Source organism: Equus przewalskii, chromosome X (assembly GCF_037783145.1).
Source record: "Equus przewalskii isolate Varuska chromosome X, EquPr2, whole genome shotgun sequence".
NCBI classification, from domain to species: Eukaryota; Metazoa; Chordata; class Mammalia; order Perissodactyla; family Equidae; genus Equus; species Equus przewalskii.
Window position 1 is genome coordinate 25,987,758 of NC_091863.1, and position 23,667 is coordinate 26,011,424.

At 37.0% G+C, this 23,667-nt stretch overlaps 1 protein-coding gene across 11 annotated transcripts in view; it reads right to left on the reverse strand.

The window, feature by feature from the left end:
• Positions 1-23,667, reverse strand: part of DMD (dystrophin) — a 2,264,041-nt gene that overhangs the window by 957,842 nt on the left and 1,282,532 nt on the right. The window contains exon 1 of one of the 11 annotated variants that reach the window (XM_070604311.1): positions 6,123-6,275. The exons of 8 other annotated variants lie outside the window; for them this stretch is intronic. The gene's annotated coding sequence lies outside the window, so the exon portion shown is untranslated. Of the gene's footprint in view, positions 1-6,122; positions 6,276-23,667 lie in introns of those variants that run through there. 2 more of the 11 variants (XM_070604312.1, XM_070604313.1) reach the window with 2 other exon arrangements.

Sequence of the window (23,667 nt, forward strand, 5' to 3'; positions counted from 1 at the left end):
ATATAAAGTATTCACTAAGTATCATATTCTGATTATTATATAGGTATAATATGCCACAAAACAGGCATGCACTCTAGTTGGCTACAGGTTGAATAATGAACTGAAATAGACTACTACCGAAAGACAAGGAATATGGACTCGGACAGGCTTGGCTTGGCCTCAGTATTGGTTACTCACTGAGAGAGTTTGGGTATTTTTACAAATAAATTTCCCATTTAGAGAATATCTTAGTTCAGCTTTCCTAAAAGGAGATTCTGAAATAAGGCTTCATGTAAAAGTGATATAAAAGGACATGTGTCCAGGAAACAACGCTAAGGGAGTAGAAAAGTGAGATTGGGAAGAGAAAGAGGCCAACTACATGTGGCATAAAAGTTCAGGGTGACAGTGTAGGTCACACTTCTGAATTTCTCAATTGGAGGGAAAAAAGCTCAAGTATTTATGCCTCTGCAACCAGCAGTCATTGATTAAGGGCTTCCCACACACAGCGACATAAATTCCAAGACACATCCAGCTCTCCCTTTGCGCAGACCAAGTGGGCTCTGGCAGTCTGAGGGCAGCCCTCCAACAAAGAGATGCAGGTGCTGGCTGTTGGGAGTGAAAGCGCACCAGGAAAAGATTAAATGGATGCTAAGGGATATAAATGGAGCACTGACAGCATCACCTACAGAGAACTTGTTTCTTATTTGAGAATCAAAATAATACCGAGGGTGGTTGTGAGGATGAAACAGGGTGACATGTGCACAGCACTTAGCCCAGACACTGGCACAAGGCAACACTCAACTGATGACGGCAATTATTTGTGGCACTCTGTTGTTGTGAGGATGGGAAGTAATGCTGTGAGAGGCCAACACAGTGCCCAGCACAAGAAAACTTAAAAGCTGCCATCACCAATTATTTTTCTTATTGCTATCACTTGTGCTGCTGGTAGTGTAATACCTAAATGAGAATATCACGGCTGTATTTAACCCCAAAGCCTATAAAATGTTTGGTTACCTAGCACCATTTATGGAAGTGAGGCTGCTAGCTCAGGATCTGAGCACTATAGAAGAGGCAACATTCTCACCAGCTTTACTGTTACGATGGTATTGGGCAAGAATCTCAAAAGACAAGAACAAAGGGCAGCATCTTTTAGCTATTAAGTGTAAGATGCTATATTTATTGATAATAGTAATAAGAATAAAGGCAGCAGAAAAGATGTCTCTGACATCATTCATGCTCCTCCGGATATTGATATTCCTTTCAAAGTTACTGATGAGAGCAGTCAGTGAGTGTCTTCTGCTACCATGAACATGAGCATGTGTTCTAAACAACTTTAGATGAATAGGGAGCCTCAAGGAAAGGAGCTACGGAGAATGGTGGACAAAGTGAGCTATACCAGGTCTAAACAACCTTGCTGCATCTCCTCATCCCAAGATGGAAATTTAGGCTTGAATGAAAATGGATGGAGAAGCACATACTACCTAAATGTTAATATTAGGGGAGGGGATGGGGAGAATATTAAATCTTTATCTATGTAACTCTGTCTTGTTTGACTTGTTCCAATTAGTATGTATTACTATTGTACATTCTTTTTTTCATTTTTGGTGAAGAAGATTGGCTCTGAGCTAACATCCATCGCCAATCTTCCTCTTCTTTTTTGTTTTTTTTACTTGAGGATGATTTGCCTTGAGCTAACATCTGTGCCAATCTTCATCTATTTTTGTATGTGGGATGCCTCCACAGCATGGCTGATGAGTGGAGTAGGTCCATGCCCACGATCCAAACCTGTGAACCCGGGCTGCTGAAGCAGAGCGTGCAGAACTTTAACCACTTGGCAACGGGGCCAGCCCCTTATGGTACTTTTTTTTTAAGACAGAAAAAAGTATAAAAGAAAAAAAATGAGGTTAATTTAAAACAGATAAAACAGCTGAAGGGAAGCTGTAATGCTTCTTAAAATGATGTTTTGATTAAACCAGAAATCAAAAAACCTCAACCATTGTAAGAAAAGAAAAACAGTTTCCCTTCGCACTCTCCCAAATTAGGAATATACACGAAATGGCTAAGAAAATGGTATGATTACTCCTTTCCTTGGAGGTAAGAGGGGATTTAGGAGTTGATCGAGTTCTCTAGTTATACACTTGTTTAAGGACCAAATTATGTGACTACCCCCTCCTTTTGCCTCTAGAGGGGAGGGGTGTGCTATGAGTTCAGTGGCAAAGTGACAATCATCAAAGGAGTTTCCTCAGCTGTCTCTTTTGTAGGTTGAGTCTTTCGTAGGTGTTGTTATATAGTTAGGCACTGAAACCACACTGCTCCTTCTAGAGAACACCACTCTTCCTCCCTGTTATCTACATTTCCATAGGCACAGGCAGCAGGAGTTAGTGACGGGAATCCTTACTCCACTGTCATATCTAGTAGCGGTAGTTCTTGAACATCATTCCAAAGCCACGGAGACCCTTATTGACAGATATTACAGAGATACTCATCAAGGTGACAGCGAACCAAGGTTTACCTTTTGTGGTTTGTTGGCTATTATGGTTTTCCTTTTCCTCCTCTATTTTGTTAGGGACCCACTGAGTCTTCATTATTGTGTGCACACCAATATTTCAAGTCTCCAGAGACAAAATTTCTTGAAGTTAGAAGTTGTGTGTAATTAATTAGTTTTCTCCACCATCTTAAAAAGGAGGCTGTTAATTCTGCAGTCAGACTGCACTGATTTTTCCCTGTATGTTCAAACAGATAGCTATTTAAACAGTCCTGGCCTGTGAGCATATATGCTCTTGTGAACATGAACCCACGTGCACACATGCAAACAAGCAAAATGGTAAACACAATGTTAAATTCAAATTGTTAAAATACTTTAACTTATTCAATAGAAAAAAAAGAAAGCAGAAGGATTTTCTGCATGATTTCATTAAAGTTTTCTTTAGGATTTATACCACACATGGGCCACATTGCAACGTTCCTTGAGGTAGTGAATGTGTTCAGTTTGGAAGTAGGGAACTGTTAGAAATTGATTTTTAAAGACAGAGAGGCTGTGTAAATGTACAGCACTCATATTTTACAAAAGCTGTAACCATTATTTTTAAAAAGACTTGGCTTTTGCTAACAAGTTTTCTCTTTCTTATGAATAGAATGCTCTTCAGTCTGATCATTGCTGGACAGCTCCGAAAGTGTCTTGAGAAAGGAGAGGCTCCGATGCTTCACTGGGTTTTCAGAGTAAAAGCCACAGCAAAAGTTCCTGGATCCTATATTTGTCTCTTCACTTATCTTCCTAAATAACACACCCACAATACACATACCCACACATACACACATTTTTGTACTCAAATTCAAATAGAAGTATGCCCTGCCCTTTCTTTTACTGACTATAAATGTGTGCTTATTACATTCTCTTGGACATTTGTCTCAGGATCATATTAGTTACTGTCATTTTAAAAGTGAAAAAAAAATTGCACATCATTCCACTTTGAAATTGCAACATCAAGGGGGGAGAAGATATTCTTAAGTATTCTGGACAAATAATGTATTCTAGAAATAATGTCTTAGGAATTTTCAATGACTCTGACACATCCAAACATAGGAAACAACTACAAAATGACTTTAGTAACATTTTTGGATCTTTCAAATAAACCATTAAAATATAAATATATTTTGTATACTCACTTTGAGTACGTGCTGGTTCTCCTTTATTTTAGAACATACAAAGGAAACAATATCATGAGTTTTAAAATATATTTGTGGGTGTGTGTCAAATGGTATCCCTTCAATGAAAAGAGTTACATTCACTCTCAAGTTGTCCTTATCAGATGAGTGCCCAGACGTATTTTGAAGAAATAGCAGGTTACTTGATGATGTCTCTATTAATTTAGTTATTTCCATTGAGAGCAAGAGAATATATAAGAAGAAAGGTATTACTGGAGTGCATTGCTATACTTTTTATTTACACTAATTTGTAGTTCTTTTTATTGTTTGTGCATAGAAAATATCCTTTCGGAATTATTTTTATTAAGAAACATTTAATAATTAAGTAAGCACTCTTAAGCAACACTTCAAAATATTATTTTAGACCAAATCTTACATAGCATTCACATGCAGTGCAAATATTCCACTATCAAAGATAATATACAAGGGTTCTCAGGTTTGAAGTAGTATAGAGATTACTGAACCATAATCCATAAATCTTTTTTAAAAATCATCAAAATCTTAGCTATGATCTTGATTATACAAAATAAAAAGAGGAGCTCTAAAGAAAAGGAGCTAAATTATATTATTAAACATTAAAATGTTTTATGATCCACATTACTGCAAACATCTACTTGTGAAAGAAGAGTGTGTATTTTAAATTAAATCCTCAATGATTTGATATTTTGTTTTTGGAACTTTACAAGCAAGACTATCCTAAGGAATTCAGAGCTTTTCTCACAAGACCAAAGCAACAGTGCATGAAATTGAACTCAAAAAGAGCCACCATTCTGTGTGACTTCTTGGCTGACACAATTTAGATATTTATAGCTTTACGAATGGGCCACTGGAGAAGAACTTGAAGCTTTCTCTAGCCAGGAAGGATTAATGAACGTGTGCACCTGGTAATTACACCACTCCATCTTCCTGAAAGCCCTCACGCTGCCTCCATGGCAGAAACTATAATGAAAATGCATTGAAAAATATCAATCTGCAATTCCACAATTTAATCTAAATAAGAAAACTTGGTATCTTTTCTTCCCACACATTCCAGATGTGATAACAACATTGACAGCATTTAAATTTAAAACATAGAAGCTGAATGTCAGCCAATTATTGAGCATGCCTCATTTCCAAAGTAAACCTCATGAGAGAGAAAAAGAGGCTATAAATATAGCAAAAAAAAAAAAATACAACATTCAGATTTACAACAGAGAGCCCATAACTGTTTCCTCTTTATTAAAACACAGCATAGGTATAAATAATGCATTTACTTCAAGGCAGAGGCATTTGCAACGATTAAACCATAACCCAAGTGAATAAAGGTAAAATTTAGAAGTGTAAATTTATTTTCCAAGTCCAGTTACCTGTTTTGGCCATCTTTTCTAAACTCTTACTGGAAGTAAAACCTCAATAACTTTTTCAACTATAAATAAAAGATAAATCATCCTATTTTATCATCTAGCCATACATTAATTGTGAAATACTTGAAATAAAGAGGTATATAATGTCATAGTGTCCAACTCAAATAATTTGTTTCAAAGAAATTTACATCTTAAAACTTGAATTGAAGAGATCAAACTTTGGAGAAGAGTATTTTTTCTCAAATAAAACACAATATAGAGTTTCGACCTGGTGTCTCTTAACATTGTGGCACAAATAATTTTGATATTCTAAGAAGGGCAGCAATGTATATCTAAAACGAGGAGGCAGTTTTCAAAAAAATCAAGGTGCTCTAAACAAAGCAGATTTTTATGATAAAGTTTGATGCTACTCACACTGAATTTTAATGACTGCTTTAGCAAAGCAGAAAGAGAAAATTTAATGTAAGCACTGATACTAAAAGTTAATTGCTGCCTTAACGCACAGGCACCAAGACTCCCTTAGCAAGAGTCTCTTTAAAACATCTTTAAAAGCAGAAGAGGGCACAAGCGTTGGAAAAAAAATTGTCCGTTACTGTTAAACTCTATTGTTCCCTGTTGGAGTATAGAAGGAAATGCTCCAGGAGAGGGTAGTGGATATGAATTGCCCCCTCCAGAGGAGCCAAACAAATTGGCTGTAAGAAGGAGACTTCAAAAGCTGGACAACCAGAGCTGCTCAAAGAACCTTACATTTGGGCTACTTGCCCTTACTGCTGTTTTTTGTTGTTTTTCTTTTTAATTTCCCCTACAATGATGTGGTTTAACTTGAGAGCAGAGAAATAATGGAAGGATGTATTTTTGAATTCTTTGATCCCCAGCCCTTTATTCTGTCTCTCTAACTAGCTATTGCAATATCACTTAATCCGGACCTCAGCATTCCAAGTACAAAAGCATCTCCTCCCACCTACTGCTCACACGCTCCTGCATCAGAATAGAAGACTTACATAGAGGAAGCCAGACCCACGGAAGAGCACTTTCCTCTCAACAGATGTCTTCCGGATTTTAGGCACACACAGACACAGACACACTATTGCCTACCTTAATAAGGTGTGCAAAAAACCTCTTACGGTCCCCACGGATGGTTTTAGTTCAGAGCAGCCAGCAATGCCTCCGCACAAAGCTTTGCCATTGCTAGTGTGAAGAGAAAGAGCTGCTGGGATGCTGAATGGCACATCAGCCAACTTTGTGTGTAGCAAAGGCTCTAAAGAAAATCTGGGCTGAAGCTCTGCTGGATCATGGATTGGATTCGATTCTACTCCATGCACAGCCTGCATTACCCAATGAAGACTGTTTCTGGCAGCACGTAGAACATATTTGCCTAGACAAAGACAGGCCCCTTTTTCTTTCCCTAACGATTTTTAAATCACTGTGGTAAACTACAGAGCTGATACTTTGAGGTAGATCATTCATTGTCAGCAACATGAGAGATATCAACGGTCTTGTTCGAAACTGTAGCCGCAGCATCTAGAACACAGTCAGTCCTCGATAAATATTTGGCTAAATATTGGATGTTGAATTGATAATAGGGTCAGGTTAGAAGTTGCTGAATTATTTACGTACTATAATGAAAGTAAAAATTATTTAAGTGAATACATTGATACAATATTTAAAAAGTTTGCTGAAAACCAAATGCATTATTTGCTTATTGCCCCAGCTATTTCTAATAGCATAATAGTTCATTATAATGCTCCATTCATCAATGAATGAATAGCAAACTTTATCTTACCTCACTGATATAATATACATTAATAATCAGCTATACATGTGCATACATACTTACTAACCCTCCGGGGCTGTTCATCAAAGTCTTACATTAAACTTACACTATGGATTGAACAAAAGAATACCATTCCTCAAGGAAGTTTTACTTCTTCTACAACAACCTCTCAATAACCCTCAATTCACAGGCACGTTCTTTACCATGTTACTGTCCTATAACAAAACGCATGCTGGCAAGGAGCCCTCAGGTTAATTCCTGAAGCCAAAGGGGAAGGTTTCAAAGTGCCCTGCATCACAGGACCTTCCCACAGACACATACCTGGAAGCAATCTCTGGCAAGCACCCGTCTATAGGCCCCGGTGCGTGCATGTCAGGACAGCCAAGCAACACACTTAATTTAGTAGGTGACATCCCTGATGTGGCAGGTATTATTGTGCTATTTATGACAATATCTACAGATTATGATGTGCTTGTTTAATAAACAGGGTAATTAAGTACACCTAAAACAAAATGGGAAGTTAATAACCTAAGTGTTGCTGAAGTGTTTATGTTCCACAACTGACTAGTATGTTCTTTACTGCCTGTTACTCCACCTCTAAATATCCTCTGACAGAATCCTCAGCTTAGATACACACATCTTCCGGTTCTGAGTACCAATGTTATGCATATTCTCAGGAAGACCTACTTACACAAGCAGCCTCACTGCATATATCTACCCCCATAACAGGTGTTCAATAAATACTTGTCAAATGACCAGATAAATGATAAATGAAGGAGAAATACCCTTGATATTTCTATCTTCAAGACAGCTATTATAGGCAAATGATTTTACAGGGGTCGCTATTTGGGTTGTCTATCTTTTCAACCAACTTTTATTCTCCTAAATATCATCAGCAGTTGCCTTATGGATAGATTATATTTGATAGAGCCTGATACTTGAGGTGCTATTTTGGCGCCATCTATGTAATGCTGGAACTAGTTATCCAGCTTGGAAGATGCAAATGTATGCAGTTTTGACCCTCCTCCTGACCCCCTAACTATAGATTTTATAATAGAAGAAAGAAGGGGGGGGCCTTTTATTTATAAATAATTAATATAATATGTAAATAGACATGCTTTCCCTTTGAGCAGCTCACAGCCAGCCACTTCAAATGAAAGTGGATCAGCCCTTTTTTGGCTAATGGTGCGGTGTGCATCACAGAAGTTATCAGAGATTCCTTTTCAGAATGCAAATCAAATATCTTGAATGGAAAAAGGATCAAAGCACAGCACCTAAACATTGTTCAGACCGGCTGTTCATATTTTTACGCATCAGAAAACTTGAAAGGAAGGAGAAATTAGAATTGAAAAGAAATCTACTTTCCAGAGTGTATATCATTATTTAGATTTTCAGTTTATTCATCCCTCTTGGATTACTATAGTGCATCCCATTCTAGGACAGTAGCTGAGATATGCGTGGTGGAGGTAAAAGACTTAAGACAGCCCCCGTTCACCTACCCAAAAACTGTTTGACCTTGTGTAAGTTATTTAAATTTTCTGGCTTCAACTTCCACATCTGTGAATGGGACTAATAATACCTCATCAGGAGGTTAGGATTAAATAGATATTAAAGCAGTTCTCCTCAAACTTTAATGTAATACAAATCACCTGGGAATATTCTTAATAATGCAGAGTTTGCATAATTAGTCATTAGGTCTGGGGTGCCTCCCGAGATTGTGCATTTCTAATAAGCTCTCAAGTAGTATTGATGCTGCTGGTCTGTGGACCCCACAGTGAGTAGCAAAAATCAATGGAAAGCACCATTATTCCTCCAAATGATAGAGAGCTTGTGTCCTTTTGCCATTTTTATTTACTGCATGCTTTCCTCAGCATCTACTCAACCAACAATTATTGGATGCTTGTTCTATGGCAGGTGCTGTACGGTACATAGAGATTTTAGAGATTATAAAGACATTGTCCTGTCCTCAGGAAGCTCTCAATCTATTTGAGAACCAAAATTATCTACCACCACAAACAGCTTGGACACTGAAAACCAAGGTTACTTACCCCTTATACTCACACAGCTTACTGTCTACATTAACATGACTTACTGTTTCATTGTCTTCATTACCATAGTTTTCCTATTCTGGAAGGCTCTTGCCCAGGCAAATAATTTGACTATTCATTACAGTCACTTCCCCAAAGTCCCATCAATTCTTTGAAAGAAAGTATCAATAGAGGGTTTACACCCGAATACTCTCCAAACTTCTTGCCTCACCTTGCCATGTTGTTTCCACCAAACCTAAGTTGAAATGTCATGATCCTTACCCTATCCTAACTGTGCCCCCACATTGAAACACCCATCTTGAACCAAACTCCAAAATCCCCATAAAATCCAACCTCGTCCTTCCTCCTGTGAGACACTACAAAGCTCTGCAAAGTAGTGATCTTCCTTACTATGGTAAGGAATAAATTCAACTCTGTCTTATGAACAGGTTGTACTGGTGATATTCATGGAGCTGACATTCCACATATGGAAGAAATAGATGTGTGAATCAAAAGCATGTTACAAGGAGATAAGCAGTGGTGTCAAGGGGTGGATTCAGAGACTTTAGCCCCTTTATTGGGCATCCTAAATTAATATACAATTTAACTGTAATCAGTACGTTTTTCTCTGCAAACCTACTTTCACAACAAATCCCCTAGCTCCCTCTCATCTTCTCATCCAGGCATTTTGATGCATCACTGGTACCACCATCGACCATGATGAGGTATGTGATAAGTTTATGCTCAAATACCACATTGGAAGCACATGAGAGTGGCATTAACTCAGACTACAGGAGAAGGGGAAATCTTTTGGTGGGTGTGATGCCTGAGCTAGGACTTGAAGAAAGTAGGTCTAAGAATTGGGGAAAACCCAGCATTCAGACAGATACTGCAAGATTGTGGCATTTTCAGGGAAATACATAACTGGAGCAAAAGCCCACTTGGGGGCAAGAGTGAGACTTGAGGTCCAATCATAAACGAGCAGTTTTTCACATCATGTTAAGTAGCTTATGCCATGGCTACTCAGTGTGGTCTGCAGACCAGCATCATTGTTATAACCCAGGCTCTTATTAGACATGCAGAATCTCAGGCCCATCCCCAGACCTAGTGAATCAGAATCTGTTTATTAATAAGATCCTCAGGTGATTTTTATACACATTAAAGTTTGAGAAGCATTGTTCAAAATAAAATTCTAGAGGCTATGGGAAACTATTAAATGATTTCAAGCAGGGAAGTGATATGATTAAATTTGGATATCAGAAAAAATTACTCTGTGTCCATTCATTCCTTCAGGATCTATATGCTAGACGTTGACCTAGGAACTGGAAATTCATCGCTACTTAAGGCAGGGTACATGAATCTCCCCATTCAATATTCATTCAGACACATTTATTACATGCCAACTTTGATTTGACCTCTCAAGCTTGGTTTAGAAACAATCCTCCATTGATGGCTATGTTTTTAATGCAGTTTTGTTGGCCAGGACAAGTAATTATTGAGAATCTCCTAGCATTCTTTATTCAGAATTGCTTCATACTATCAGGCTGGCAACTCAAACATGAAAGGTTTTTTGATGCAGTTTTTTAGAATTTTTATTGCAATGATATTTGCTGTATTGGAACTTGACCCACAGTACAAGCTGTAGTACAAGATACCAATCAATATTGGTTCTTAAAATGAACAATATGAGCTGTACAGCTTGCAAATTTAAACTTTAATATTAGAAATGATAAGATCAGTACCATTTTTTGCTAACATATGCAGAGGACTGTCCTTTGGTGACTGAAAAGGAAAACAATAAATTCTAAGTATGTGGAGTCTCTGTCTTTTTAATAATAGTCAATGCCTTATCAGAACTCATACAGATTTGGTGTTAGGAGCTCTGGAAAGCTGGCTAACATGTTTCATGTATGTTTTATTCTTGCTTCCCACATGCAAACATAGTGAAAGTCAGTGGGCAATGAGTTCTCAGTTGTACTTTAGCTATTCTGGGTTGCTTTAACTGCCTGTGATCTACTAGGCTGGAATCATTATAGGGAAAAGTGACCACTGTGTCTAAATATAAATCCATCATCTCCCTGACTCAGTTCATTTGTAGCTACAGGAACACTGAATTTAGTCCAGAAGGAGTCTGACTCCCAAATGGCTGAGTATTACTCTAAGACCTTTTAACAGTATTCTTATAGCCTCATATAGTGTGAGGGAGACCCTATACCATGGACTCTAGCAAATTCCCTGAGGGAACAGAAATTCAGGAGGACTTCCCCAGGAGAAGCCAGCCTTGCACTGGAACGGAACTAGGCCGCGATGTTCAGCCTTCATACTGACCTGTGACTCCTTCCACCGCAGGCCATTATGTTTAGGATTCCCACATTACTCATTTTGGATGATAGGATGTTCCAATGGGAAAATTGTGGCTCTGGAAGCAACCAGACCAAGGTTCAAATCCTGCCTCCAATACTCATGCGCTGTGGAACTTTGTACAAGACCTTGAGTTTCTTTTACAATCAGTTCTTTCATTTCTATAACAGCAATGATAATAGTATCTGCCTTGCAGAGTTGTTTGGAGGATGAAATACAACGAATGTGTACAGTACCTGGCATGTAATAGATTCTCAATAAATATCAGTTTCTTTCAGGTTTTAAAGACTCCTATAAAATGCAAACTTACTTAAGTCACAATAGTCACTAATATTTTTGGACAGATGAGTGAGTTAAATTGGGAAGCCAGTTATAAAGAATAAACCCTGAGTAAAGAGGATGCCCATTGTATTCTCTAAAATGTGTGAAAGGCAGAACAAAAAGGGGAGTGTTATAGAGATAAGACTAATATCCAAGAAGGCAGTGGGCCCCAGTTCTCAGAACCATTGAATGTTAGGACTGAAGATATGATTAAACCATCTATTTTACAGATGAGGACACGGAGACCAAGTGAAGTGAAATAAGTTATCTACAGCCTAGAGTTAGAACACTACCAAGTCAGGATTGAAAACCCAGTTGAATGAGAGGCTTCAATAAGGAAGAAAAAATGTGAAAAAAACAGATCAGCAAGGTGGATGGAATAAAGCTTCAGCCAAGGGTGTAGGATTGCAATCCCATTGCCACTGTCCTCCCAACAGGAGACGTTCATCAGTGTAAATCAATGATATTCCTCAGCCTCCCATATGGAAGTGTCAAATTATGACTGCCATTGAACACTCAAGATCCCCTACAACCATAAACATGGAGGAAGAAGAATGGTACATCCTAATATTCTTGCTGTATCAAGGATTCTCAGAGACATGCATTTGCCATACTGATCAATGAAGAAGGATCACCAAAAACAGCATGGTCAAGTCATAGCTTTTGTGCTGCTTTCCCAAATAATTTTGAAGACTGCCATGGATATGACACAACTGGTATTGTCATGAAAACCTTGCCTAAACGGCCACGCACTCCAAGGTGGCAGGCCTTTGAGTAATGTCTCCAGACAGACAACTCTAAATGTATATCTCCAACCCATACTTCCCTCCTGAATACTAGACTTGTGTCCAACTATACTGTTTTACTTTCCTGCAATGTCGAACAAGCTTTCAAACAAGTGCAAAAACAAACTCTTGCTTCCACCTCCACCCTTCTACCATCTAACCTGATCCTTCATCATTTTCTCCATTCTATCCACCCTATCCACCTTGGAGTCATCCTAAATTCCTGTCTTCCTCTTACACCCCACACTCCACTTATCAGAAAATCCTGGCAGTGCCACCTTCCAAAGATATCCAGAATTCATCTACTTCTCATTATCTCCACTGAAAACATCCTGGTTTAGAACCACAATTATTTCTCACTTGAATTATTGCAATGATGCCCTGCTTTCTCATTAGCTACTCTATCATCTATTCTCCACTCAGCAGCTAGAGTGATCTGTCAAAGCCCTGAATCAATTCATCTCACTTCTTTTCCTAAACGATGATTCCTTTTATATAAGTTTATTGAAAAGACAAAATTATAGAGATGGAGAACAGATTAGTGGTTGTCAGGGATTAGGGATGGGGATGAGGGGTCTGGATGGATGTGACTACAAAGGAGAAGCTCAAGATAGTTCCTTTGTGATGATGGAACCATTCTGCATCTTGATAGTGGTGGTGGTTACATGACTCTACACGTGGTGTAAAGTTACACAGGATACACACACAAATGAGTGCATGTAAAAACTGGTGAGATCTGAATAAGGCCTGGAGATTGTCCTAATATCAATTTCCTGGTGTTGATATTTGCATATAGTTATGTAAGATGCAACTATTAGGGGAAGCTGGGTGAAGGGTACTCTGAATCTCTCTAAACTATTTTTGCAACTTCCTGCGAATCTTGATTTATTTCAAAGTAAAAAGTTTCAAAAATACCACACATACATACCATTCTTCAAGACTTTGCCTTTGCTGTTTCCTCTACCTGGAATGTTCTTCCCTCATATATGTGGATGGCTAATTCCCTCATTTCTTTGAGATTTCTGTCTAAAGATTACCTCAAAGAGGTCTTTCTAGTCTGGCTATATATAAAACAGCAATTTCCTGTGACTTTTTCTCTATCCCCCAACCCTGCTTTAGTTTTCTTCTTAACACTATCATTTGGCATACTGCCTATTTATTTGTTTATTTCAGACTTTTTCTAGCTCCCCACTAGTATATGAGCCCCCTAAATAGAGGGGCTTTGTCTGTTTTTTATGTTATCCTTAAACCTAAAGTAGTACCTGGCATATAGTAGACATTCAGTAAGTATTTCATGAATGAATAAGTGAACGAGCGGGTAGAGCTACCAGAAAGAACAGTCATGCAGAATGGCTTAACGGGAAAGTCTTTGTCTTCACTTTTCACTATCACAAAATTACTCACATTCCTTGACACTATTAAAAAAAAAAAACACTTGGGACAAGAGAAAGAAGACTTGTTCTTATTGCTTCCATGATACAAACAAAAACAAACAGCATTATTAGCAGCAGCTGTTTTTCTTTTTATAATGCACTTGAGTGTTACCATGTCGAACTGCATTATGGATAGAACACAGCACACATGTATAAAAATAAGTAACTTCCCTGGGAAGAATCAATACAGGCAGTCCCCAGCTTACAAATAGGTTGTGTGCTGCACAGTTGAAAGACAGCTGTTTAATGATCAGCTAGATGCTCTCTAACCTTTCTGGCTGGGTTCACTTCACCCCTACCTGTGCATTCAGGCATACTCTACTCCCTGGAATCAAGCCTGTCCCTAACCAGAGGAATCCAACATGTTAAGATTTCATAGGTCAGTCCACAAAATAATATTTTATCTATGAATGAGCTGAAAGGTTATATGAATACTATTGGTCTGATTCTGCATGCTGCGAGTAGGAATTCAAGTGCTTAGACTTGAAGGGAGTTTAATGATAGATTTAAACAAGAAAGGCAATGCCCTATGTGGATGGAAGTGTGGGCCTTGAAATCTGGCACACCATGGAATCAGCCTCTCACTCTGACACTTACTGCCTTTGCAATCTTGGTCCAGTTTCATAACCTCTTGAAGTCTTAGTTGACTCAACTGTAACTTGGAAATAATAATTAAGACTACCTCCCTGGGTTGTTTCAAGGATTAAAGCAGATAAGCATTTAGCACATAGTTGGAGTTCCATGACATTACATCCTATTATATCTAGGTCTTGTAATTAGTCTGAGCTCTGTAAGTTATGAATGATGTTTTATACATCTTGATAACCCAACAGCCTACCAGAGTCCCTGGCACACTGTTAGTGCTAAATATATGTCTGGTGAATGAATATTAAATAAGTACATTGATTCACATACTGAAGAGGAATGCATTTAAGTATAGGCAAGAGGTGTTTAATGTCTGACAGTCTATCCCTCTAAGATGTTTGCTTTCACATTCTTCCCTTTCCCTTCTCATTCTCTACTCACAGGATTGCTAAAAGATCTCTCTTACTCTATCCCTCCTCACCTCTCAGTGGAATGAGCATTAGGGAAGCTTAAAAATAAATATCATTCATCTTGCATATTTTTTTCCATTGGTTGGAATTTTGGGGTCAATATTTAGTAAAGACATTTTGATTAAAAGGGGAAAAATCCCCTCATTCATACAAACTATGCCTGGGCTGCCCACTGCAGGATCCTTTGACTCTAGTATGTGGGTCCTACCTGCAGGCTCGAGCTGGTCCCATCTCTGAAGATCCTGCTGACCCAATGATGAGGATATGGGGAGCCCTACAAAAGTTGTTCATGGCATGATCTCTTGGTCTGCCCTGATGAATCATCTCTCTCGAGGAGTTGTTAGTCCATTGGTCCATTCCTGGACAAGATGCCTTACCAGATTCCCAGGCTCCCAAGCTAGACTGCTGAAACCTGCTATAAGCCTTCACCAATTCTAGATTAACACAAAGCATTTTCATCTCTGGAATTCGGTGCAACGGTCCTATTTGTGTCCTACCTTCTCGTGGCCCCATACACACTGATATCTTGCTTTCAGCCTTACCATTGGACTCTTATCCTCCTCCTCTAGAAATGAATGTAAAGAATCAGCAATCTTCTCTTTGAAAGAGTTTAAGTAGTTTTAATAATCTCTAAAATAACTTTAGCAGATTGACATCAAATCAAGCCTTGACCAATTACAGGTAAAAAATACAAACAAAAAACAAAAATACTAAATCCCCTGAGGTAAAGGAAAGTAGGAAAGTACAGAAGTGAGTGTAAGGAAACCGTCAGAATGTCTAACAAACTGTTGCTTAATATTTAACCTAAATTTTCCCTGCTGGGCTCAAGTTGATTATTTTCCTGCCTTTGACGGCTCTTTGAGTGCAAATAATTGTTCTCTCTCCTCTTTATCACTCCTTGAACTACTAAGTCTTCCCTTGATGTTTTCTCACACGTGAACATGCCAGTACCACTTACTCTGGGCTTGTAAATGACTTTCAAAAATTATCAGGCCCACATAAACTACACAAAATATGCTCAGTCCTTGCCAAATTTCCCTAACCCACAGCTCTTCGGTCCATATGACCTCACTCCTTTCTTTTTTCTCTCTGCTTTACTTAGTTGGTTACTCAAATAGACTGCCTGTGTAATTTGCACCTGCTGTTAGTTGATTGGTTGATCTATCCTTGGTTATGCTGAGTGGATTTATCCTCTTTTAGCCCCTAGATATGAATCTTGCAGGTTCATGTCTGGAAAAAGACCTATACCTCTACTCCAAAATGTACTAGACTAATGGGCAATTTCATAATGGGCCATGGTACCAAGAATTATAGAATTTTCCTCTATCAAGGCAGTGCAGCCTCCAAGATGGTCAAGTCCCTGAAGATGACATGGATTTGTCAAAAATGGAGGGTATGAATGGGCTCTCTTAGAGTTAATGATTTTAGGGCCTTGTTTAGACATGACTGCCTAGACAAGGCAGTTAATTGATCTTCATAAGCTTGCATTATACGTTTGCTCATTACCATATACACTTTATATTATGGATTTGTCCCTTGAAATCCTGCAGAATAAAGACTTCTCATGGTCTCCTAACAAACAGCTTACTGTGAGAACAAAAGCAAGGCAATAAAAGGGTTTTTTAATTCATCACCTAATTCATATCACTTCTATCTTGACCGTTTAACACCCTAAGTACATGGGTTTCATGGCTTCATGAGGCCAATTGGTATATTTAGTAAATATTTCTTGTTTATCTTGGATTATCTTTCATCTCTTAATAACTATGGGGTATGTTAATGAAACTCAGGCATTTCCCAGGTAACTTTGCTTAAGTAACAACCATTATTTTAAAAAATGAACACTGGCCTGCTGGTAGTAAAATAAGCACACTACATTGTTTAGCCATTAGCTATGATAATTTTCTCTGAACCTTTCTCATTCTTGCCACTGATTTATGCAAGACATTGAGACTAGGATCAGGGATATAGACTCTATTCTCCACATGATAATTCATATAGAATTTAAAGTCTTAACCTTGGTTTCTATATTAATATGTTGCTCCAATCAAACCGGCTTCCATCACCTTGGTTAAATCAAACATCTACAATGTTTTCCTAAAATAACAACTGAGAAGTGTAAATTTGTAACAGGAGGTTTCTATGCATCTATATATAAGGTCATGCTGGTGAACGAAGAAAATATTGACAATCTGAAAGCAAAATGCTAGATGAGGTTTGGGTGATACTGTAAGTAAAAATTTAACAATAACTATAAATGTGGCCTCTCCCTGGGTCCATCTGTCCACAGTCCCATGCCATCTGCCCCTCCTCTAGAGCTGCCATGGAAGAGGAAGTTCCACTACTTCGGTTACGTAAATTCTATTTGAAGAAAAGATGGGTGTCATTTTCAGTTTTAATTGAAATCAGGTTGTAATATTTGTTCATTCCATTGTATTTGTTTTTTTTTTTGTTTCCACTCATCTTTTTTCCCTTAGAATGCCTGCATTCTTTATATTTTACATCAATATAATGACATATTATCTTCTCAATTTTGAAAGAAAGATAGGAAGGAAAATTCATTAACTAAAAGATTTCATTTCAAGGGGCTGACCTGGTGGCGTAGTGGTTAAATTCACACGCTTCACTTTGGTGGCCCGGGGTTCATAGGTTCAGATCCCAGGCACAGACCTAGCATTACTAGTCAAGCCAGGCTGTGGTGGCATCCCACACAAAATAGAGGAAGACTGGTACAGATGTTAGCTCAGAGCCAATCTTCCTCATACACACACAAAATTTAATTTCAACATGTGTGATAATGGTTTTTTGTTCCTTAATGATTTTCCCCACAAACTCTTCTTTAACAAGCACTTTATCTTTTTCCTAGTTTCCATCTGAGAATTAATAGTGCACTGTATCCACTGGTATGCATGTTGTAACTCTACTACACCTGTTACTTTTGATATATTTTTATATTTCCCAAAGAGAAAAGAATAAAGACATGAGAACACCTTGGGAGCTGAAATAATAAAATTAGAAAGTTTTACGACTCCTATTTCTTGAGCTGGTAATTTTCCTGTTTGCTCTCAGATCTTTTCCTCTCATGTCCCTTGCAACTTACATTTCCCCAAATCCTTTGCCAATTGGCTTCCTACTGGGTTTGGCCAATGGGAAACACTGATGAGAGATTGGCAGGTAGAAAGAAGAAAGAACAAATGTATTTCTTTCCATTTCTCTCTACTTCTGGTGGTGACAACAGTAGGCTTTGCATATTCCCTATGCTTCCAGTGTCCCCTGGAAAGACTCTCCCTCCTTGGTTCCAACTCCCAACAGCAGCATCCATCCTGAATCCAGCTTTGACCAAGTTGGTCTGGCTCTTCAGGCCTGGTAATATCCCCTACTGCCTTGTTCTTAAAACCCTAGACATAGTAGTTGCTTTCCACAGATGCTAATCTCTGGGCTACCTCACTATTCCTTGTTGGGTTTTTTAACTGTCTCAACAATTTTGTAACTAGCTCCTCACATTAAATTTCTTGTACCAGACTAGGGTACCACAACTTCATCAGTAATGATATTTTGACACTGATGATTATTTGCCATGGGAGGTTGACCTGTGCCTTGTAGGGTGTTTAGTAACATCTTTGCCTCTACCCATTAAATGCCAGTAACACCTCTGCTGTTGTGACAACCAAAAATGTTTCCTGACATTGCCAATTGTCTCCTGGTTGGCAGAATCACCCATGGTTGGGAACCACTATATTAGACTAGAGCAGTTGTTGTCCTTACTGGATCCTAATTGATATATTCCCTCAAACTGTATTTACACCTGCTATCCTTTAAAATAAGATTGGAATAAGATCAAATGGTGATCTATATCTTTATCTATCTACTTATAAAACTAGTCATATTGGTAAACGGTCAGATTATTTGATAAATGAATAAATGCATTAATATCAAAATAACTGTGAAACCTTGATTTACTTTTCCCCAAATTAATAAATATTTTATATTGCTCAGCTAATCTGTAATATTTTTTTCATTTGATTAACTATCATAGGGCCTTTGAAATACTTCATATGTTGTAATGCCTTATATATTAAGGTAAGTAAAGTTAAACATCTGCTGATTTAACTGATAAAGAAAAATATAACCAGAGAAGAAAAGTTTTAGGGAGAAGAAATACATGATAATAGTTCTTTATTCCCACCACACACTATGATCAGGCAATTTTCTCCTGACCACTAACGTCTTCTCAACAATAGATAAAGATATCATATCACTTATTTTGTATTTATTAATCCTTCCTCTTTTAAAGCTTCTGTTACTAATTTTATTTTTATTGCCTTTGTCCTTGCCTAACGCTAGTGGTAGTATTTAAAGGGAACATTAAGGCACACACTTATTAGCACTTTGTTGAACTAGTATAATAGTGAGTTTCAGTGAAATTGCACTAAGAATTCCCTTTGTGTGCTTTGTTTTAGCTACAGAGAAGCAATATCCAATTTCATCTAAGAGATGAAAGAGAAACGAAATATGTGAAGATCCTCATATTCAACAGTTACTATATAAGATAATTTGCATAAATGGACCAATAAGTGTGTACATTTTTCCTGAAGTACATGTACATAGACCTATGTTTAAGATATTTGTCTTATATTTTAAAATTCACTTTTATCATTCATACATTTTATAATCATCTGATAATAATATGACCAAAAGTGGAATAGCCGGATCATACGGTAGCTCTATTCTTAATTTTTTGAGGAATCTCCATACTGTTTTCCATAGTGGCTGCACCACTTTACATTCTCACCAACAGTGTATGAGGGTTTCCTTTCTTCTAAATCCTCTCCAACACTTATTATTTCCTGTCTTTTTGATAATAGCCATTTTCATGGGTGTGAGGTGATATCTCATTGTGGTTTTCATATACGAAGAATACAAAAACACTAATTTGGAAAGATATATGCACCCCTATGTTCATTGAAGTATTATTCACGATAGCCAAGATATGAAAATAACTTAAATGCCCATCGACAGATTAATAAATAAAGAAGATGCAGTATATACACATAATGGAATACTACTCAGTCATAAAAAAGATGAAATTTTGCCATTTGTGATAACATAGATGGACCTTGACAGTATTATGCTAAGTGAAATAAGTCAGATGGAGAAAGACACATACCATGTGGTTTCACTCATATGTAGAATATAAAAACAAAACAAAACAAATGAATAAATAAAACAAAACAACTCATAGAAGCAGACAACAGATTGGTATTTACCAGAAGGGAAAAAGGGTGGGAGGTGGCCAAATGGGTGAAAGGGGTCAATTGTATGGCGATGGATGGAAACTAGACTTTTGGTGGTGAGCACGCTGTATTATATACAGACATCAAGTTATAATATTGTACACCTGAAAGTTATATAATGTCATAAACCAATGTTACCTTAATAAAAAAATAATAATAACAATAATATCACCAAATGCTATGATCTAAGTGTAATATTCATCTTATCAATGTTACTCTACCAAAATTAAAAGTGGCTAATTAAAGCAAATCAAATTTTTCTTAATGTCATATAAAGCATTTTTCCCCCTAAAATAGAGGTCAACTTAATCCAACATGTCCATAATTCATATAAAGAAATATAGATGGGATTAGTAAAAAAGAGGGAGAAAATGAAATCCCAATCGATTACTAGTTTTTTGAGTCTTAATTTAGGAGCTTATCAAATACATGATTGATTATTCATCTCAGGGAACTATGTGGTTTCAGAAATAAGATAGAACAAAAAGGCTGAATTTCCCTGAATGATTTGTAGACTTTGTTCATTCTAAAATCAATAATCCTCTACTAATCTGGAGAAGCTTTTTTTAAAAAAAAATTTCAGATCATTGTTCATAATGATATAAGAAAAAAGGAAATGCAAATATATCACAGATCATTTGATGGAATTCTTTCAAATTTTATAAGGCATTTGGTTTTAAATATTTATATCACTCATACTACATAGAAATAGAATATACATAGAATATACATAGAACATAATAAACATCACACTTTTCTGAACATATCAACCTCTGAATATGCCACAGAATCTTAATTTATCTGCAATGCCCTCCTTGCCCCTTCTCTAGCAAGTGAACCGTATTTCTTTTTAACCAGCACTATGAAACTTTCCTCAAGTCCCACAGTCAGAATTATTTCTGCTCCCTGTGCTCCCCCTCTTCATCCTCTATTATATAGTTTTCCCATTTTGAATTTATAATCTACAGCAAATTTTGATTTTGTCCGTATGCCTCACTCTCATGTGAGTTCTTTGAAGTCAGAGACCATAAATTCATCAATTTTCTAATCAAGAAGCTAATTTCTTACAACCTTGCTCACATACATGTTCATTCAAAATGTTTATGAAATTGAATTGAATTGAATATTTTTAATTCACTTGCATTGAGAAATGAGGTAAAACTTGAAACTTTTTCATGATAATTGCAGAGCTGTGTGTCAAAATATAGATCACAATGTATCTTGAATAAACTATCATTTGGAGGCATCAGAATGATGCAGATAAGTATTTATTAGATAATGAAGTTTTGTTTTAAGGACATTAAATGTTCAAGAATATTTTTTTCTTAATTCTGACCCAATTTCTTTTTCAGGATGAGACACCTGACAGTTGCAGCCATATATATATATATATACACATATCACACACTTTCACATTTTCAGCAACATGGGAATTTTTAGGGTATACTATTCTTGTGACCTGTTGACAAAAAAAAAAAAAAGGATCGCTGGAGGAAAAAGACACTCCTCATGAGCACAGTAGTATCCCAGAAGAGGTAGGTCACTTTCACACATGAAATAATAATCAAGTATTCCTTAAAACTCATAGAGGTGTTTTTAGTAAAGAAACAGTTACTAAACAAGTAACTTTCTGCCTTTATATTTCTGAGGTTTCCGGCAAATTATTTTATACACTAATTAATTAAAGTATTCTAATTCTAAGGACGTTTTTCCTTCTTACTACAATTCTGAATGTCTATATACAGGCTTTAAGAAACTGAGCTTTTAAAAGAAAGATTGAAGACTTATCTTCTCCTGTTATTTGATTCATGTGCATTCAACCTGTTGCTAGACTATTTTGTTCCATTTTTTATGAAGTACCAGAAGCCACTATGTGTGAACAAGACAAAATGCATGTTATAGCACTGCTTTGTATTCACATTTTCAAGGTGAACAGAAATTTAAAAAGATGGTAAAAAGCTACACAAATTAATTGTTAATTGTTATAGAAAAAGTGGAAGAAAGGCTGCAAAAGTCAACATTTTCATAAAAGATTTTACTTTATATGAATTGGAAAATCGATGAGTGAGTAGATTAAGCACCACCAAGGTCATAAACAAAAGGAGATCTTGCATCATTATAATTTATAATTCCCTTTCCTAAAAAAAAGACATTGCAAACATATGAATTCATTCTGTGAAAATGAAGTTGCCAGAGACTAAATAAGACTGACCAACAGGCTGCCAACTGTGTTTGTAACCACTATAATTGCTCTGATTGGACCTTATCATTAACTACATTTCTAGCCCTTATTTCTCATAACCAGAAAAAGAGAGAGAAAAAGGAAGAGATAAATCTTTTAGGTGTTATAGTCCCTAATTACAGGGTTCCCCAAACAGTTGATGCCTGTTATCAAATCGTTAGCTCTAAAGCAGGAGACTGCAAACTACAGCCCTTAAGCCAAATGTGGCCCCCTCCCTCTTTCTGTAAATACAGTTTTATTAGAAGACAGCCACACACTTTTATTTACATATTTTCTATGACTGCTTCCACATTACAATGGCAGAATTGAATAGTTGCAACAGGGATCTTCAGCCCACAAAACCTAAAATATTTACTATCTGCTCCTTTACAGAAAAACTTTGCTGACCCCTGATCTAAAGCAATGGTGCCTTTTGAAGCTATGGTAAATTAAAAATAAAACAAAGCTGTGGCTCACATATATCTTATCTTATAAGTAAAATTACTTTTCCTCTTCCCTAGATTTTTTTCCCCCTGGAAGGATCTTAGCTTCCAATTTCAAGGAGCAAGCAAGGCAGAAGCACACCAGCAAGTGTACATAGTTACATGAATAACTTCTGAAGGTTTGAATATACTTCCTGGCAACATGCAATATATTAGGAACCTAGAAATATGTCTGACTGATACTTTTAAGGGGAATATTTGGAGAGCCTCTTTTTAAATTTGAAAAGATTTATTTTGTATTCTGGAGGCACTTTAGTATGAAGAGTTGAAGGTTGCATAAAAATATAGCAACTGGCATAGTTGAAGTGGTTATTCTCTAGGGAAACATTTGGCCCTACAAGAGATGTTGGAAACAAACAAACAAGCAAATAAAATTGGCCAATATAAACTTAAACTCATATACACTCACAAAGATATATGCTTAAACCTATCACCTCAAGCAAATCTATCTTCATGGATCCTGGGCTATTTTCTAGCCTCTAAATCTTCCTTAAAGGTTACTCTCAGGTGCTGCTGAATTTGAAGTTGCTATGACCACTTGTACGGCTCTTACCTTTCATAAATAAAATTTATTTCTTGATTCCCATCACGTGCTTCCATTGGATGGCTTTACGATGTGAACAAATGTCTCCTTTAGGTAAATCTTTGTGACACTTGGGCATTACTATATAGAGAGTCTCATGCTAATTAAGACCTTTAGCTCAAATATTGCACCTAGGAGATGAGGCTAAGAATAAACTCAATTGAGGTATGAGATGATGTCCTTCACCAACAGGGGGAATATATAACTTATCATCTCCCTAACAACCTTATAGGCAGGTTGTTATATATTTTGGTTGCTATATATATAGCTTCTCTAGATCCTC